The 20,994-nt window shown below is 39.9% G+C and overlaps 1 protein-coding gene across 7 annotated transcripts in view; it reads left to right on the forward strand.

The window, feature by feature from the left end:
- ZMIZ1 (zinc finger MIZ-type containing 1) overlaps positions 1–20,994 on the forward strand; it is a 321,213-nt gene that overhangs the window by 107,542 nt on the left and 192,677 nt on the right. The window lies entirely within an intron of this gene.

A 20,994-nucleotide genomic window follows, 5' to 3' on the forward strand; every position in this document is an offset into this window, starting at 1 on the left:
GCTGCATGGGAGAAAAATGTGTAAGACTAATATTTATAGGCTGAAAGAGAGGGGAGAGGAAGAATAAAGTGTAAAACTTGCTTCCAGCAGAAATGCCATCTCTCTTTTACCTCTGATAATTAGGAGTGTTTCTGACATGGCTACTAAAGCAAGTTAGTGGTGTGTGCTTGCCATTTGCTGTGCTTTTGTGCTGCAGAATTGTTTTCGTTTTTGTACAGCACTGCTTTGTTCTATTTTGTTTTAAGACAAAACACAAATTTCAGCTGATAGCCAACTATTACATTATGATTCATCCTTACTCCTACATCTTAAATGGGTACTTCCAAGTACTTGAATTATTGTAAAAATGGAAGGTTTTTATTCAGGCTCACATTTTAAGTATTTTTTGGTAACATTCAGTACAGCTCATATGCATAAATCCTTTCATCAATAGCTCTAGCTAAAATCGTAATGGAAGATTAGAAGGGGGAGAGTTTTTAACTGTGCTGTATTTTTCAATAGGCAAATATCTTGGCTGTATTGAGAAACACAGGAGCACTGATTGTAACACAAGATTTAGATGACATTGCAAATGTTTTTAATGGTTCCTTAAAGAGTGTAGTGTATTTTGTACCTGGTGAATATAAGTTTAAATCTTTGATCTTTTACTATAAAAATAACACACGCAGTCATAGAAATGCAGCAAATCATTAAAAGATTTTTTAAAAAAAAAAAAAGGAAAGAAAAAAAACCCCATACTTTTTGAACAGGGTGCTTGAAAATCTACTGAAGATTTCCCTGCACTTGAAGGTTTAAAAAGTAAAAATAAAACTCACTGTTTTATTCCATGAAGATACTTGGGATCGAAGTTCCTTGCTGTGCTGTGGGGTCACGTGGTGCACTGCTGTAGAGCTGGAATGTTTGCCATGGTATTTCCGGAGCCTTCATAAACACACAGAAAGAACAGAGTTTTTAGGAGGATTTTTTTCTTTCTAATTCTTTTTTTTCCTCTTTTTTATTTTTATTATCAGCTTAAATGCCTTGCAATTTAGATGTGGGATTTTTAGGATTTCAGAAATTTTTATGTGACCATTTTAATAATTCCCTTTATTAATTTTCTATTAAATAATAACTGATTTCTACAGGAATATGTTAAGATACCTGGTGCCTTTTTTTTTTTTTTTTAAACTAATTGCTGCATTTATTTCTTCCGTAGCATAATTCCTGGCAACTAAAATATTAAGCCTAACTCTGCTATTTAGATAGTCTTAATGGTTTACTTTTGGCATGTGTCACTGTGAGTGGCATTCTGTAATCTGACTTGATAGCTGTCAGCTTGCAAACTGGAGTAATGCAAACAAAAGATGATCACTCAAATGAGGTTACAGTGAAGAGCCATTTCTTAAGTCCTGCTGCTGCACTGTAGAATCCCCAAGACAAATTAGAAAAGCAGTGAATTAGTTGTGGTTCCTGGGATGTGAGGGTTAAGATTATGCAAACCTGTTCTTTCTAATTGTAGGAATAGCGCAGGCTCCTTTTGAGACTTTGCAAACACAGCTCAAGCTGGAATGGATTGTGAAAAGCTCTATAGTAGCCTGTAATATTATGGGTATGTCAAGTCTCAGAGACAAAGTGTGCTGAAGTAGACCCTGTGCTATCTCCTGCGCCCCTGAGCTGGAAGAGATGTACCTTCCTTCTCCTGCCTTCCTCCTTCCAGATGAGCTGAACTACTTCTGGAACAAAGGCAGTGAACAGATCTGTTTTAAATGCAGTCCTGCAAAAGTGGGGAGGAAGAGAGGCTGAATGGAGCGTTTTTAGCTTCACCAACTAAATTCCCTGCACAAAGCCATAATAAGGGAGGAGTAGGGGAGAGGGCAATGTGAGGGAGTCAATAAAAAGTGGCCAGAGGCAAGAGCTGCTTCTTGCAGCTGTGCCACTGAGAAAAATGGTCACAGCAGTGTGGCTGGGTGCTGTGTGTGCCACTTTGGTGTATGAGTAGTGGACGTTGTGTATCAGTGTGAGTTGGGTAATTGTATCAGATTGCACACAGGTTATCACAGAGTTTTTCCTTAAACTAGGTCTCAGTAAGATTTGGTTTTCCCCAGATTCCACCCCTGAACTTGTGTAGTAACAAGCAGCCTGCATAGGTCAGGAATGGAGGAAGAGCCTGGGTTCTGCATGGCACCAGGCCTTCCTTGCCCCTTCCTCCTGTCCTCTATCAAACATTTTGCAGCCGATCTTTAGTGTGACTGGTTATTTAATGATATTATCATGGTGTGGAACCGTAGCATCATTTTTCTTACTAGAATAAGATTTGTGTTCTGTTTGGGTAAAATGTGCCATGGCTGGCTGCCACCGGTGCCATACTGTCTGACTCCTGTTGCTATCTCTGCATATCTGTGGGGGCAGTAGGGAAGCAACACACAAATGTTGTCAACAGCAGTAAGAAAAAAAAAAAAAAGTGAATTGAATAGCTGGAAAGGGGTTTGGGTAGGAAGAAGAAACAATAAGGAAAGATGCACTAGGAAATAAGGCTGGTGGTGTGAGGATGAGAAATTCCTCCCCCTGCAACAGTTTTGTTGACTAATAAAAGAAAAGATGGATGTTTTCCCTTCTAAAAAGTAGGAGAACTGGTGATAACTTTGGAAGTGCTCTGTGCTGTAAAGGTTGGCATATTGTGTGCAACAGTCACCCTCTGGGCTGCTGATGTGGAATTGCCTCTGCACTTCTGTTGCTTCTAATCGTGAAGGCTGGGCTGAGGCCTTGGCATCTGAGGGCAGCAGCTGAGCCCTTCAAGTCACCTCTGCTTTCCCAGTGCTCCTGGGAAAGGCACCCATGCCTCCTGTCATGTCTGTAGTGGGGAGGGGAGTGCACTTTTTCCTTTAGCATATACTGCTAGAAAGAAACCATTTGAATGCTGTGACATAAGAACCATATCACGGTCATTGGCCAAGTCCTCTGCATTGATGCAGTCGTGGAGGCCTTACCAGTTATTCTAGTGAGTGAGAGGGAATGGTGTGGAGCTAAACACCCCGAAGGTATGGGATCCATCTTTGTGAGGTAAAAAGCACTGTTTCAACAGTTGACATCACTTATGAATTTTAGAGGACTTGTATATATCTTCTTTAAAAGAAAGCCATGATTCAAAGGCACACTGTGTTTAAGCACTTTCTGCCTGTTTATGGAAAAAAAGCATTTTTTTCCTTATGAACAAGCAGAAATGAGGAGAAATACCCCAAAAATCTCATTAATTGTAACAGAGCAAAATGCTGCTGCCTTTCTGCTTTCCCCCCTATATTGTCCCCAGTGCTGTGCTTGTCAGAGAAGCTCTACACTACCTTAGCAAACCTCAGGTAAAAAAGAGGCACAAGTACACCTCATGACACAACAGAAACAGCACACAACAGCTTCACTTTTTCGAAGATGTCCAATGTTTTATTTTGTTCCGTGGTGCATCTCACTGATTTGTAAGTTCAGTGCTTTTATCAGAAGCGTAAAATTTTTTTCCAGATAATTATGCAATGATGATATATGTATATCTTAATAATGTTTTTTTTCCTCACCGTTTGGCTTTCCCTCTTGCACTGAGGATTTCTCAAGTTTTTACAAGGAAACTTTGTTTAGGCAGGTCAAAGGGAATCAGGATTGAAACTTATGCTCAAAAAGCACTGCGTTCTTAATTGCCTTTGACAGTGGTTGGGAAAGATGTCACTTCAGTGTAGTGAAAAGCAACCAAAATAAATTATACTTTTAATGAAGAGTTCTCTATCTGGATGAATTTATACTGACAGAACAGTATTGGTTAAAAAAACCAGAACCTTCACAAGCACATTGCAATTTATCCTGCTTTTTCTCTATTCAAACAATAAGCAATGTACACAGACAGTGTAGATGAACCATTTTGTCTGAGGTACTTCTTTAAGCAGAGGGCTTCTGATTTCATTATTATTTTTAATGGATTACATTGCTTTGAAGGAAGACTAAATAAAATCAGTATTCATATATTCTGTTTATCATGTGACTGTACTGGCAATTGCTGTATCCTGTACTAAAACTACTTTATGGTGATATAGACAAGATTCTTATGGCCTTAGAAAGGATGCTAGCTTGCATTCCTGTGTAAACAAATATTTCCGAAAGAAATAGTATGCCGTGCGGCTCGAATATTTATTTTTGTTCAATACAAAAGTATTTATAGCTAACTGGCAGTGTTATTGCTTCTTTGCCTGCTCTTTTAACCTTGTTCGTCTCCTCAGTGTGTTCTTCCAGCTCCTGGAAATTCTTTTAGGGTGTTCGAGATCCACTGTTTTTGCAGCCAAAAATCTGCATCTTTTCAGTAAAAGCAGGAAAGGGATGGGGGTTAATTTCACTCTTATAGCTTGTGTGTATGTTTGTTCTATGCATTACATGTATATGTGTATGCAGAAATTGTGACTCATTTCAGAACTGAGTCTGTTACAGTTGGAGATTATGTATTTTATTTATATATATAAATGACTGAGAAATTTTAAAAAGGTAAATTGATGTAGAGCAGTAATTCTGTTGGGAGTTTTAAAATATGTTTGATATTGAAAAGTATTTAAATTCATCTGTCTAATCTTACTGAAGCTAGAAAATACAAGGTACAACTGTTTTTTCACACTTTTTATTAAGCCTTGATGTTTCTGATAATATAGCTTTCTTTTAGAGGCCTTCAAGTGGGAAGAGAGAAATATATTTCCTCCTCAAGACAAAAGAACAATGTGACAGTAATCTTAGCTCTGTTTTTCTTTTGTCTGTAGCTAAGTCCATCTCTTAACCTGGTATGATTAATCTTGCTTGATTTGTTAATGTTTTTAGAAGTTTATGAAAGGATGGGGAAAAGGAAGGAAAAGAATACTTTCAAGCACTATCTCTTGAATCGTGAAGATAGGTACGACTGAAGTCTGCCTATCGGCATGAATGAGCACCATGTGAAATGCCAGCAGATGTGTAAACCATCCTGAATATTGGGTCAATATATTTAAACTGCTGTACTCAGCTGAGAATGTATCGTTTCTGCTAAAGATCAAACATAGGCTTTTCTAAGACAAGATTTTGAGCTAGCAGACCATGGAAAAAACCTCCATGTAGATTAAGATCTCACAAGTGAGAATGAACCTAATTCAGCTTCAGAATGTAAATAAGCTGAAGAGCCTACTTGCAGCTCCACATGGGGTCACTTCTCACTCATGTTACCTGTTCTATAAGGGGAAAGCTTAAGCAAATGAAAACTAAAATTACTGCTTTGCAAATAAAGTGAGAAGAAGAAAACAGACGTGAACAACACCTTTCATAGATACTGAGTGTTTTCCACAGCAGCAGTCTGGTGGCAGAGAGTTAATCAGTATAATTGCATGTTGAATAAGAAGGTATTTCCTTTTGTTGCCTTTGAATGCAGCACTTCTCTAACAGAATTTTCTCCTCTTGTTTATGTGTTCTCTTGCTGGGTGGGCAGTCTCACCAAGTAACTCCTGTCAGCTGGTTTCTGTTTGGTGATTTTTTCTTTTTTTTTTTTTTTTTCCTTTCACTGATGATTTTCATTGCTGCCCTTGGGTTTTTGTCTCATTTTGCTCTGAAATCATAACTTTCTCTTAGAAACTAGGGCCACTTGTTACCACTAGCTTATTGCTGTTCCTTTAGTATAAAATGTGATATCAGATGGAGTCGATTTTCTCAGGTCTCAGTTAGATAACAGGTGTCTCTCTGTACACGTTCCTCCTTTGGACTCTCAAACATCCACCAAATGGAGTGTATTCTTCTTTCTTTGGAGATGCTTGTCCACACATAGGGTCCACTTAGCATATATTACATGGTAATTTTTTTTTGCAGTTATTCCCTGGACCTGATATAAGGTGATGAGCTGGAGGTGGAATGCTCTCAATTCCCGTTACCAGTTTGCAGTCTTACTCTCCCTTGCCCTTGGCATTTCTGGTGTTTGTCTCCTGTACCTCTAACAGTTACATGATGCTTTTTTTCTCCTGCTGCCTCTGACATTCCCACCTGGAGATCCCCACTTTCTCCATCTGCTTTCAGCCTTTGTAGGCCTCAGTAACATTTATCCTGTTAGTTTGCATTCCGAGAATCTTGCAGTTTGTAGAGGGAAACAAATAGGCCTTGCAGTGCAGTGGCGTACCTGAAGAGAGCATGTACCTACACCTTGTCTCGTAAGCAGATGTAAGCTTGGTCTGCTCTTCTTCAGCTGGCCACATGCTGTATGGAGCCAAACCAGAAGCCCACATCCATCGTTAGCATTGTGTTGAGCCTGAGCTAATAAGCTCGGTCTCTTGGCAGGATGTGTTAGATCAGGCTTACTGCTGTGCTAATTGTGCTTACACAGCTTCCAGTTTGGAGCTGGCTCATTTACAGCTGGCTTGGATGGTGGCCAAGGAAGCTCGCCTCTGCCTGCAATATGCCATGTAGACATGCACAGATCCAGCACTTGAAAGTGTCTATCAATAGCAGGAAATTATATTTGAAGGGAGGAGAAAATCTCTGGTCTGGGTACATGCGTAAACAAGGCCAATATTAATGAATAAGGAAGTAAGCAACAGTTTTAATAAGGAAAAGGATTAATTATTCCAAATGTAGACTTAAAACCACAAGTTGTTCTCGGCCCCTGTGTTTGGCCCCATCTTGTTTCTCATTTGCCACTTTTACAGTACTTCTTGGGAACACTTCCCAGGCTTAAGGCGTTTGGCTGCAGAAGGAGTGAACAGCCTGATGCTCTAGCTGGGAGAGACAAACTAGTCTAACCACAAGGCTAGAAATGGGCCAAGTTTGAGCAAAGACAGATGATCTTCCTTTGCATTTAGTCCACCCTTTGTTTTTTTCTACCTTTTGCGTACTTCATATGTTAGCGAAAGTGTTTGTGTTTTGGTTATAATGAGGTGTTCATCCTAGCATTAAAGTGCTACAGTTACCAAAATGTATAAAACACTCACTAGTAACGGGAATTGTGTAGTTAAAAAAAATGAAAACCAAAAATAAATTTTAATAAATTAAAAAAGCAGAGCTGTAAAAAGGCAACATTTATTTATTTAAGTTTGGGAAACCAGCGCTCAGCATGGCTTAAAAGCCACATCCTTGGCTGGCACAGATTGGTTTCATCAGTTACCAACAGCTGTGCAGTTTACTTTAGCAGGATGTGACCCCTCAAATACTGTCCTCTGCCTGTGGAGCAGTGTAGTGATAGAGGGGAACGTGTGAGTGCACATGCACTTACACCTTGGGAAAACTGGACTTGTTTCTGCCTTTATTGTGAAATAATACAATTCCTCTTCAGCACATTGCTGTGAGCCACTCTAAGTATTTGAGCCCATTTTTCTCAAATTATTTTCTTGATCACAATTGGCCATGCACCAATGCATTAATTTACTTGGCAGTTTAGAGGCCCACTTCTCCATTTAAGCAACCCTGAGAAGACAGTACCAGCCTTTTACTTGTGGAATTGCTGTTATTAGAACAACCAGGGGAACATATCTCTGCAAAAGCAGAGTTAAATAATAATTTAGCTCCCAGGATTAATTTGAAATTTCAGCAGCATTAAGTAATGTTTTAGTGGCAGCATAATCCTGTGGTAACTCTGCAGACCATGCTGCTAGTGGAAGTGTACCACAGTATTTAAGTGACATTGGAACACCATGGTATTATATTCAGGTCATTAGGGGATGTTTTTCAGGATTTAAGTTATCTGGCAAAATGTCAAGGTCAATTTGCATTATCTGTGTTTCTTTGTATCTCCAAGTATGTATAAATTGGTGTTTTTTTGTTTGTTTATTTAATTACACCTAACTCTGTAGTGTTTCTTCTCTGCCTTAGTCTGCGTCCCTTGTGCACCACTTGCACCATCAGCAGTACTGAGAGAGTAACTGAAGGTAAGGGGAATAATGGATATGGATGGCTCAGCTGGTTGGTAGTGTAAGTGGAGGAAATACTGGACTTTTTTTCTTTATGAATCAAAGCTGATAGGTAAGCATAATACTGAGTGTTTGGCTCTTGTGATCGGTGTCAGCAGGTGTCCAGAATGGCAAAAAATGCTGGGATCAAAGGTGAATGTTTTCCAGAGCATATCCCTAATGCTGACCTTTGAAAAAGGCAGGACTACTCTACTGCAATTGAATGCACCAAGGGAGATGGACACCTGTCTCCGTTTGTGCCCTAGAAACTCTGTCTGAAACCATGTGTGTGGTCCATCATAACTGTTTTGTTACCTCTCTTGAAATGTACTCATCATTCAGACAGATAGACTTCATACAGAGACAGATTAGGCTGTGAAAAGCATGTGTTCTCAGCAGCTTATTGCTGTCTCGAGAAGAAGTTCCTGCCATTCAGATCTGCCAACTAGATAGCTCAGATGATTATTCCATGAACCATTAGAATCAAACTGAGCTAAGTTAGTTTAAACATGCAAATAGTAGCTTTGGATCATTGCTTCTGCGAGGAACAGATAATCATCACAGAAGTAGCCCAGCTGGCTGGTAAGAAGTAAATTTTTCCATGTGACTCTTCCTTGTCTTTCCTTTGCCAAGTTTTAACTAGAGTTTTTGGGATAATGATGCTTGGAACAAATTAAAATAATAGTAACAATAAAAAAGGTTCAGTTAAAGCAAGTGAAGATGAAGTGATACCTAACTTGTAATGGTGAAAAATGGCAGTGGTGAGTTGCTGTTAGGTTAGGTGTTGACACTTTTCAACCAGCAGAGTCACAACCATGTGAATAGGGTGTGTGGCTCTGCTTTTTCTGTGCTCAGAATGCTTGGGGGAAAAACAAAGCAGCAACACTTTGCTTACATGAACAGTTTGTTTTCTTCTAGCCTAGAGTATTGGCCAAGTGCCTCCATGGTAATTCCTGTTTTCTTCTTGCTGCACTCCTTGTGATGGGAATTTCTTAGAAACATCCCAGGGGCAAGAGGTGTGTTTGGCTGCTGCATGCCAGTGCTCTAAAGCAGTGCTGAAGGTACTGGAATTGATTTTTACAGGTCCTTCCAAAAATAGCCTTAATACACTGTTACGGATTCTTGCAAGGCCCATTTGTAGAAGAGCAGTGGTCCTGCACCAGGAGAAATTGCCTTGCTTGGCCGGTCTGCTGTCAAAGGAGGTTGTGTAGGCAGACCAGCAGGTTAAGCACAGTTATGGACAACAGGTTCATGACCAGATTCCAAAGGAAGCATATGTTCTGTGGAAGCTGGGGAGTGGAAGGGAAATAAAGCACAGATAATGGCTGGGCTTGCAAGCACTCCTTGTCTGTCATCCTGGGAGACAGAATCCCAAGCTAGGTGGATTGCTGGATTAACCCAGCATGGCATGTCTGTGATTCCCACGGCATTCAGGTTTATAACAATGCTTAAATTATTATTCATACTGTATTTAAGTTACATCAAGAAGAGTAGCAGAAGCGTAGGGTAGGTGGTCTTCATTCTTGTACTTACTTATTTTTAAATAGTTAAACAGTAAACTTTTATGTTTATTATTTGGAGAATTTTAAACAAGCTACTTATCAAAGGATAATGTTTCAGGTAAAAAATTGTGGACAGCTATCTTTCAGCTTTGTTATTGCATTGGTTGCCATTAGTTTTTCGTTTAAGATGGTCAGCAAAAAGTTAGTTCCAGTCCACTATTTCTGGTAGCAAATTAAAGGCACTTGGATTTCAGTTTGGAAAAACGGCCATAAACAATGAACTCTCCAGAGATTGGGTTTCTGCCAATCTGTGCAGTTACTAATTATTCCTATGAGCTGTCATTTTAAAGTAAAAATAGAAAATGTAAAATATTGATTACATATGCAAGTACAAGAAACATACGTATGTGTACTAGCTCTTTAGAACCATGTAGAAAAAATAAATCACTTTTTACCTTATAATTTGGCAGAAAAAGTTATACCCTTGCTGTTGAGGAAATGTATGAACACATGAAGCTTGTGTTTTGTGGAGTAAGTTTTATTCCATCTGCATTGTTAAGTAAAGTTAACACCAGAAATCTTCTGAGACTGTTTTTTGCACATAGGAGACATGCACATGTTGTGATGGTGCAGCAGTGAGCAATACACTTGAATACAGACTGGGAGAGATCTTTGCTGTTCCAACAAATGCATACTCTAAGCCAGGTATTTGCTGTAGGCCCTATGTACGGTGGTATTGTACTTCATGTTACTATGCCATTTGAATTGTCTTGTCAATGTTTTTCCTAGTGCTGCAACACCTTTTTCTTTGCACTTATGTTTAGGTAATTCAGAATCTGCTTTTCTGAACCAAAATAATCTCACTGATTTAGTAGTACATAGCAAAACTCTGTTTTCTGTTTGTATGGAACCAGATGATCTTTATGGACCCCTCCAACCTAAGCCATTCTATGATTCTTCCCATGGCATTGCATCCACTGTGAGTTGTTGTTTTGAACCACTGCCAACTACAGTCTTCAGTCAGAAGCTTGTCAAACTGTTCTCTGCCACTGTCGTCTTAAAACAACTGGTCTGGGAGCTATAAAGACAACATAGTTTTTTATGTAATCCACATATCATCTAAGATGGTATGTATATATGTTTTGAGTAATTACATAATAAAGTAATCGTCTAGTAAATGATCGTTCTTCTTAGTAGGGAGCCTCAGTAATATATCAGGCATAAATAGAACTTTCTTTTTCTAAATAGCCATTGTCAAATGGCTTTAAGTATTTCTAAGTGTCTATCTCAAAGTGAACTGATTTCAAGTTCATTTTCTGCTTCATTATAGAATGATTCTTCTTCACTAAGAATGAACTTCAGTGGCGAATTGAAGATATTTCAGAAATAGGGCTTGTTGTGGAGTTTCATTTCAATGCTTAGTCCCTGCCTTAACAGTATCTTGCATGGCTGTAGATGTTAGTCTCAAATTACCCCTTATTAAAGAGCTTGAGTAAGCAATATCTACACTGGTTCCTAACCGCATGACATTATGCACAAAACCAGGGGATTGAACAAACTTGCTCATTTTGTTTCATAAAGATAGTTGGATTTCTGAAAACAGATTAGTGGATTGGAATCAGTTTTGATATTAGTCAATAATATACAACATACAGCATTTAGAGGATTGCCTTCGCCTTCTGTAGCTGATAAATTCATTTCTTTGCATATAAATACATGCAGAGCCAAGTTTGCAATTGATTTTTTTTTTTTTTTTTGGCCACACACACACAGAACACATTATCATGTTGAAGCTTCAAGCTAAATACGTGAGCCCAGGTGTCATGTTTCTAATGCCTTTTGCATGAAATGTGAAATAATTGCTCAAGTGTAAGTATGTTTATTTGTGGAAGGCAAAGTACAGACACGTTCTCTGATTTCAAAAATCTTAGGAAAATGCATTGATGTGATGAAGCCACAGGATCTTCAAAACAAACTTTTTGTGCTCTTAAATTTTTAAGTTTTCCATCTTTTAAAATGAGTGGATGGTGGAATATTTTAAATACCTTTGTATGTGTTTATATTTAGCAGGAGTAAAATTACTTACACAGAGCTAACTTACTACTACTAACATCTGCTGAATTCATTTTCATGAAACGTTTCTCTTACGTTTCTGTGCTGTTGAGCAGTGGCCACCTACCGGGATGGGAAGAAACATTCAGGTGTAGCATTTGATTAAATAAGTGAAGCAAGCGAATTGTGGGTAAGTAAAAGTAAACAGCAAGGAGATAAAGGAGGGGAAAGCAAAAAATGCTCTTATGCAAAGAGCAGCAGACAATGGCCACCTCTTTAAGATGGTGCCAAACCCCTAGAAGGATCAAAGGCTTTATTCTTGTTGGAAATACTGAAAGAAGGTCGAGTTCAAAAGTGGTGCTGGGTCAAAAAGGAAGGAGGAGCAGGCTATGGTTCAATCACTGAGACGAGTAACTCCAGATAATGTTTAAGTATCTGAGATGTCATCGAGAGGGCTGCTGCCTAGGAAGAGACCTGCCTAGCTTGTATTTTCACTATAGAGCCACATTAAATCAATACCTGAAATAGGCTGCTCCAGGTGCAGGTTATCATTATACCCTATTTACTGGTCTTTATTGATCCTCTGCTTCCATGTACATAGCACTGGGTCTTTTGAGGCCACATGCCTTGGTTGTCTTGTGGCAGTAAGTCAAGATGTTCTATAAATGCTTCCTAATGAATTATGGGGAAAAAAAATTATACTCTTCCTTAAATGGTTAAGACTTCTATGAGGACAGTGAAGGCTCCTGTGTAGTTTAACCCTGGAACTTGTGTAATATAAACTTTGTCCTCAAACAAAGCTATAAATTGGCATGAATACTGAATATTCACCATAGTCCGTGTTGCCACTGTATCACCTTGAAGTCATGGATGAATGTTTTTGTTGTGCGTGGATGCAAGTGATGCCTAGTCCAAACGTACAGAAAACTGAAGTTAAAACAAGTTTTTGTAAGTGATAAAGTTGTTCTGAGGAAAACTTTTTTTCTTTTCAATATATGATTGTATTAGTATCTGAGAATTTTTACACTGTTCCTCTGAACTTTACCAGTTTCCATTTCTCAAGAATAAAGACTGAGTAAAAGTCTGGGTAAATTGCAGGAAATGCATATCCTTGAGGTAAATGTCAGTGTGACAGCTCTTGGGACTATATGTTATGAAAGGATTTTTTCTAAGAACATGAGTAGCTAGAAGACATCTGTTTCCAGCTGTGTCTTGCTGTTTTTTAGAAACACTGGTGGGAGTAAAAGGGTAATTTGGTTTCTGTGCTATTACTTTTGGCTCTTTCAACCGTGCCTGCCAGAAAGAGTACTAGTGAGGTAGTAACTCTAGTTGGAAGCCATAACTAGCAGCATAACCCAAGGGTCAGTGCTGGATCTCGTGCTCATGTACATCATCCTTGATGATCAGGATGATGGGACAAGTTTGCTGAGGATACAGCACTGAGTAGTTGATATGCCAGAGAGCTTTGATGTCATTCAGAGGGACCTGAACAAACTGGGGAACTTTAGTAAAGGGAAAAGTAAAGTCCTGCACCTGCAGAAGTACCTCATGCTGTACTGGAGCCACCTAACTGCAAAGCAGCTTGGAGGGACCGGGAGTTCTAAGTTGACACCAACTTGAACATGTGCCAGTAGTGTGTCCTTTTCCATGTTACTGTTTATTGCTTCTACAAATTGCTACTGATGTCTTGGGCTGCATACGCAGTGTTGCTGGCAGAATGAGGGAGATGATTCTTCCTTTCTGCTCTGCCAGTGACGTCACACCTGCAGTGCAGGGTCCCCAGTGCAAGAGAGAGAAGATAGTAGAGAGTCTAGCAAAAAGCTGTGAAGACATCAAAGGGCCTGGAGCACCTCCCCCATGAGGAAAGGCTGAGAGGTGGAACTTCTTATTCTGGAGAAGAGATGGCTCAGAGGAACGTTACCAATGTCTAGCAATACTTGAAGGGAGAGTGCAAAGAATATTGAGCCCGACTCTTTTCAGTGGTGGCCATTAACAGGACAAGAGGTAATAAACACAAACGGAAATACAAGATGTGCCATCTGAATACGAGAAAACACTTGTCATACGAAGGTGACTGAGCACTGTCACAGTTGCTTGTGGAGTCTCTAGAGTCTCCTCTTTGCAGATCTCCAAAAACCACCTGGATGTGGGCCTGGGCACGATGCCTGGGTCTATGCTGGAGCTAGGACTGGGCCGGGTGGACCTAGAGGGCCCTGCCACACTCAGCCTTGCTGTGATTCTCTAACTGTGATCATGCTTTCAGCGAGGTGGGTCCTCACACACCAGGACCCCACCGTTGACTTCTGCATTGTAAATACATAGGTTTTAGTGAACTTGGACCTGGTGATTTCAAAAATTACTACAGAATGAATTCTGAAGGAAACTGCATGATGAGTACTTGTGAGACCGATACTTTTGCTGTTAGATAATGTATTCCTGGAGGTAGAACAAGCAGGAAAAAAAAGGGCTGGGTGGTAAGCTGTGAGTTTGTAGCTGTAGAATGGCAACTGTTGTTGGGAGTCCTTTCCTGTAAGTATCAAAAATTAAAATGGTGGTGGGCCTAATCTCAAACATATGTACAAGTGTTTTGATTAGATTGTCTTTGGATTTAGAAATAGATGAGATCTAGTATGCTAAAGAGGAAGGATTTATTCTTCTTTTCTTTTTTTTTTTTTTTTTTTTTTTTTTTTTTTTTTTTTTTTTTAAACTTTATAGCAGCTTGAGTCTCTGATAATCTCAGCAAGAGATACAGTTAGATTGATGAGGAAGTGTCTTCTACAGGCATCTCAATATTTTAGCTGTAGTTTTTCAAAAAAATTGTGAGGAGTAATGCTATCAAATGAGATACAAGAATCTGAAAACCCCCACTCAATAAGCTGATACGTTCTTCAGGAAATTGATGATATATCCAAAGCTGTTTTTCCAGATAGCAATCACTGGCACAGCTTCCCAAAATGAATGTGAAATCCAAACACTGACAGACGCCTGTGTCTGCTTATAGGGGTGCTGGTTTTGTATACAGACTTCTGGGCTTATCTTGAAAGGGATTCTGACACACAACAAAACCAATGAAAACAGTTTCAGCCAGCAGTACTTTCTTGTGACCTTATGCATTCCTTGGTTTGTGCTTGAGATTAATTCAAAGAGGATTTGATGTTTTCTTTTTATTTCTTCTTCTTCTTTCTTTCTTTCTTTTTTTTTTTTAATGACCAAACGTACTGGATAAAAGCAGGTCCTGCAGTTAAAAGATAAGACGTATTTAAACTCAGACATACTCTCCCATATTGAATGAAAATTATGAATGCATGTCTTTATTAAGCCTTTGTGTACAGGGCATAGAAGGTTGTTTTGTTTACTTATATATTAAGTTGTCTGTTTGGAATAGCTGAATGTTTTCTCACATTGATCTATCTTTCAGTTAATCTGGAAGTTTTTGTTTGCTCTCAGAACTGTATGAATGAAGTAGCAGCCGCTGGACAAACTAAAGCCTTGCATTAAAGTTACTTGATAGGAGAACGAAGATACACACAACAAAACACAGGGTGTGTGATAGATTGTAACTTCTTACAAATAAGTGTTAGTTCCCAGGTTACTTCTGTTAAACTAAAAGCTACTGTCCTGAAGAGCACTCTTCTGTGTTAGGAGAGGAACCATAGCGGTGTTTGTGTGGGCTGGGAGAGTCCCCTTGGGTGGGGTGAGCCCAGGTCAGAGCTGTTGAGCCTGGGGACCCCACAGGAAGCATGGAAGTTTGGGCTCTGAGAGTTAGGTTGGTGATGTTTGGTCAGGCAGCGCGTTTGTGTTTTACAGTCTTGCTGTGGTGACCTTTAGTGTGGTGAGTAGAAAGAATGGGCAATCCTTGCCTGGGCTGAGTCACTGCTTAAACCACCAAATACAGAAATGAGCTGAATTTTCACTGAGTGGCTTTTTCACAGACTGCTGTAATTCCAGCTTGTTCCACTTTCCCACCTACATAATAAGTGATCTTTAGTGTTTGCACATGGATGTCCTGGAGTCATCAATTATTTACCTTCATGACTGCGTGTGTGTGAGAAGGGATTTGGTTATCCTGGTTTTACAGGAGGCAGGCAGAGCATGATCTGCCATGCAGGATGCATGTCTGTTGCCTTGCACTGCTCCGCAGAATGTCGTACAGCTCTGCAAAGCTACAAGGAAGGGAGTTTGTCTCTGTTTCGCTTTGTTCTTAGAGGACTGAAGAGCAAAATGCTGCAGTCAACTGACTGGAAAGAACATTGCCTTTGCTTACTTTTTGTGTAATCTCTGAGTCCTTATAAAAAAAATGGTTGCTGTTTCAAAATATCATACTGGTAAAAGAATCTTGTGTCTACTGAAGGAAGCCCAAACCAGCTCAGCTGCTGTTCCTTTGAAGGCAAGGTGCAATATGTTGTTTGCTTAGACTTGGTAATGCCTTCCCTTCCCCAACTTCTTTGTCCCTCCTCTCCCCTTCCCCCACCTCCCCAATTATTTTCCAGACCCTTGGATTGCTGCTTCTGGGGCACCAGCAGCAGCTGGTCGTGCTGTCCTGTAATTCTTCTATCGTGGTCACAGGGGACTGGGAGGGAAAAGGCTGTCTGTCTCAGCAGCAGTCCACCAGCTGCTGCTACAATGTATAATGCACAAATTTGCAAAATATAGCTTTTAATTTTGCTTTGCAGTCAGAATAAAAAACTAGAACACACCAGCACTGCCATCATTGATTGATTAATACGAATCTATGTTCCTGCTTCTTGGTTCAGACTCAGACCAAAATACTGGAAATGGCTAAAAAGAAAAGGTAAGAATCCTGACAGACTTTCAAACTGATGGAGTAATTAATGATACAGTTTTGTGTGTGTATGCTTGAGAATACGCTACCGAAAAAATATGTTGAGTAACAGAAAACATTCAGCTACACCAGAGTATGAATTATGCTTATGGTCCTCTTACCTTCTGAAGTATGCAGATAAGCAGGGTTTCTTTGTTCAAATGTCAGTGAATGAGGGAGTTCCACAGACTGTAGCATAAGTAGTTTTCCTGAAATCTGCATTGAAATATATTTTTGTTTTGAGGCTTTCTTTCAAGGGATCAGAAAGAGGAGAAAGGATGAAAGGAGAGCATAGTTACTGCTCTTTGTCTGCTGGCCATGAGGTTAGGGCACTGACAGTGCTGCTTGTTCTGTGCCCAGTCATGCACTGAGAGTAAGGAAACAGCACACAGAAAAGGTAAACGGTCCCCACACTACCATTATAAATAGGTTTGTAACCTGTTTAGTGTGTGCTTATGAATGACCAATCTTTTTGTGGAACCATTTGAGACCAACTAGCCAAAACATGGCCTGCATTTGTTACAGAACTTAATATGCACTGAGCAGTTTGACTCAGTTCAGCTGTTCTGAGCTATACACTATAAAACACTATTCATCCATAAAAATAAGCTGTGTGGTGGTGGCTACGTTGTTGGCTGAAGAAAGACTGCAGCATGTATAGCTGAGCGAACTAATTTTACCACAAGTCAGTTTTGCAGCTAATGTCCCTAGAGACCCTGTTGACTGCTTTGTTTTTCTCTAAATGCTCTGAGATCCTTTGTCATGCAAGCTGTACTGAACTGCAGAGCATGGAAGCTGGCACAGGAATCTTTACACACCGTGTTGTTATGGGGAATGTGGGACTGTCTTGTCCAGGGCTTGCTGTTGGCAGAGCTGGTAGCAGTTGACTGTCCACTTCTCTCAGCTGGTTTCTTCTGGAGCTAGGACCTTGGAGCAGCCAGCTGCTGTGCTGCAGTGCTAGCTGGAGGCTGTCCAAAGGGATTGGGGATGGGGTTGGTGGTGGGCTGCCTCCCTTCGGCATGCAGAACACAATGAACACAAATGCTGAGCAATCACTTGCCTTGTTTTGAATGTGTCCACATTTTAACTATTCTGCTGAACATCTGTGAGTGTACCAGCATGCAAGTTGTACATTTTGTTTCTAATTAGTATACATCAGGTCCAGACCAAAGCTTCAAATGCAGATTTGCCTGGATTTAGGTGTAAGGGGATCTGAACCTTACCTTTGTGAATCAAGCTAAATCTATCAGTAATGACATAGTGTGGTCTTTTACCAATCCCCAAAACACCTGTTCTCATTTTTGTAGTTTCAGTGTGATGTTAATGTCAAAAATCTGAAGTAAAAGCAAAAGGAAACTCTCATCTCATGAAATTTGTCACTCCCTATAAATACATAGTACAGACATGCTGGCGGATCTAAACTAAACCTAGATCTGTTTTTGGGACTCCCAAGGAAAAAATAATAATAAAAAAAAGTACAATATGTACATGAGTGCACTGATTATCTTAAATCTGTTGAAATTCTCCAGTGTATGAAAAACACAGCCCCAAGTGTGCATGCCTTCCAGCTCCAGGGCAAATACACTAAGAATAGATTTATTACACAGTGACCCATTAAACAGGCACCTGGGAGGGAAGAGAAAGGAAGAGGGGGTGTTTTTCCTGAAGTTCTTCCTGATTTTACAATAAACAAGGTATGCTCCAATATTTATATAAAAGTAATGTTCAATGGTCTCATTTAATTAGGAAGAGAGGTCAAATCCAGCAAACTGCTGATGCTTTGTTTAGCTCAAATGGAGAGTGTGCTGCCTGCATGCTTGCAGAGAGAAGACAGAAAAACAAAAACAACAACAAAACCACCAACCAAATGAGTGACTGTACTGTGTTCGAAAATGTTCTCAGCAGAACACTTGGAAACGCTGCTTTAGCTCAGCTTCGTAATATTGCACATGGCTAGTTTTTCAAAGTACCAGAAATTAACTACTGAAAACCATTCAAGCTTTAGACATTAAGGGAAGACTGCTAGAGTTCATTTTAAACCTTCAGTGGTAGCAAACCAGGATGGATTTGCTAACTTTCTTCTGACCATATGGCAACAAAAGCCTCCAAGACTCACAGTGAAGATGCTAAGAAAGTGAGCTTTCTTTTTCCAATATGTGTTTTCATTTGTCTTCCTCTGGCAATAAAGGAATCTTCCTTCTGCCAGTGTTTCCTGAGCTATGCAGTAAATTCTTTTGAAGATTATTAAATTGGCATTTTCTTGACTTTTCCTTTCTTTTAAAACTAATATCTTTAACATCTGACCAGTCAAACTCCCAGACACAGCTATTTCCATGCAGTAGTAGTTATCTTAGCACTACAAACAAGACTCACTAGATGCTGATTCTTACCATGCAAGCTGTTTTCCATTTATTCTGTAAGGAATGATTTTTAATGAAGAGAACAGCATTAAATTCTCAATGACAGCCAGCCTTTACTTATTTCTTCCTCTGTGGGGATTTCATCAATCTCTGCAGCTTCCTGTTTAGACACTGTGCGCAGGGAATACCACTTTGGGGGCATAGCTAGTCTGTGAATAATTGAAGGAGTGGTTTTGAGGGAATACTTTGAACTCTTCCAGCAGCTACTGTCTGACTATGCATCTCCTGTGTAAGTCTCTTTACATCAAAGTTAGAAGTGGCCTTTACTACCTTTCATTTCTATAAAACTTTGTGCAGCGGGACCGTAATCTGTTGGTCCATTCTGGTGATGAGAATAATATATTTTAAAAAAAGAAGTGCAAGGAAAAAGAATAATAGGAAATAATTTCAGAAGAGAGAACTAAAAGCACATTGCAGCCCTCATGACAGAATATGATATGTACACAATGGAAACTGATTCCTTAATTCCACAGCCAGAAAAGAGCTTAGGGTGGTGAGGCCCTGGCACAGCTGCCTGAAGCTGTGGGTGCCACATCCCTGGAGCTGCACAGGGCCAGGCTGAATAGGGCCCTGAACTCCTGGTCTACTGGGTGGCAGCCAGCCCACAGCAGGGAGGAACCAGGTGGGTTCCAACTTAAGGCCCCTTCCAATCCAAACTAGTCCGTGATCCTGTGATTTCTATGATCAGACCAGTTAAAAACGTATATTGTCCAATATCTTGCTTTACAGGGAGGGATAGAGAAGAGGTTAAAAAAAAAACAAGTGTTCTACACTTTCTAAACGTGTCACTTGGGATAGCATCACTTCTGCTTGTCCTGAATAAACACAGATCAAGGGCCAGAGGATAATCTTTCTCTCTAAATTGTTTTTCTCTAATATCCAAGGCTGCACAGTGTAAAATCAGGAGTGGAGAAGGCATTCTTCAGTCTCTCACTTTGCCTGCTGATACAAGCGTGATTTCATTATACAAACATTTGCTCCATTAATTGTGATTATTCCTAATCCTGCATTTTGCTTAATGGCAAAACATTTCACTGGAGGAAAAAAAATTAGATTAAAGTAAAGACGTTCAGACAGTAAAGGCTACTAATTGAATCTGGAAAGGATACTCCCATGATATAAAGTCAAAATTGCAAAAGTTATTGCTGAGATAACTGGGGGAGTGATACCTGAAAATCCTTAGATGTTTTTATAATAGTTTAATGCCACATTGAGGCTTTGCAGTTCTTCTGTGGAGGCTGGTGGTACTTCCACCAAGGCCAAACCATGATGCAGGGAAGTTTACGTAACCTTCCTGCCCTGGCCCACGCAGAGCAGAGCTCTCCTGCAGCTCCTCTCCCCGCTGCAGAGCCTGAGCAAAGCGTTGGGCTGGGGGCAGAAAGGCGTGAATGTGGGCGCTTCTTGGGGGAGGTCAGCAACCTGCAGTGCTGTGTCTGAGGAGTGATGAGAAAGTGCTTCATAGGTGAATCTCGAGGGTGTAGTGTTTGCTAGAGCTTTTGAAAGAGAATGTTATTTTGAAAGAGAACGTTATTATAAAAGAGCAAAACCCTCAATTTCTTCTCAGTCATTCATATTGTATCAAGGAGTTTGAGCCTACATAGTTTTGGGTTATATTCGGTTTCTTGGTGTAACGCAGTTTTAGATTCGTGGTGCAGCATGTAGGTTACATTTGTCATTAAAGAACTCCTGTGAAATGTAGGTTCATGGGGTTGAAACAGCTCTCTGACATCAGCTAATTTCTGTTCTGCGCCACCCCCCACCCCTGGGTCCATTAGGCCCACGTCAGATTAGCTCAGTGACTCTTATCAGGCCTCTTTTTCCTGTTACCCCCTGATAAATTTGTACGACTTGGAGTGAACTCCAAGCATAACTTTATGCCTGCTGGGGACAGGAGCTGCATTTGCTGAAGCTCTGTGCTGGTGAATAGAACCCCACTGTGCTCTATATGGGAAAGTGTGTGGGTGGCAATTTACATGGTAAACAAAGGCAGGCAGGGAAGGCAGATAGTTAGGCTTATGTTTCTTAATGCCTTCGATCTCCTTAAAACATTGCTATTGAGAATTAGCAGCGAAAAATATCACAAAAGGGAGATTGCAGTAGATTTTGCTTTTTTTCAGTATTAATCTTTGATTAAAAAGAATTTTTAATACATGTTTATTATGAAATTTAATTTATGATGTGAAATTAAATTTCGGAATATCAATTATCTTGATCTCATGGTAAGAGCAAATAAAGTCTGTACCTGCATGTTTCCTTTTGAAATAAATGGGAAGCTTTTATTTCATCAGCAAAAAGGGCCCACA

The sequence above is a fragment of the Centrocercus urophasianus genome, unplaced genomic scaffold, assembly GCF_019232065.1.
Source record: "Centrocercus urophasianus isolate 14NV4802_14NV808 unplaced genomic scaffold, USGS_Curo_1.0 seq_17, whole genome shotgun sequence".
NCBI lineage: Eukaryota > Metazoa > Chordata > Aves > Galliformes > Phasianidae > Centrocercus > Centrocercus urophasianus.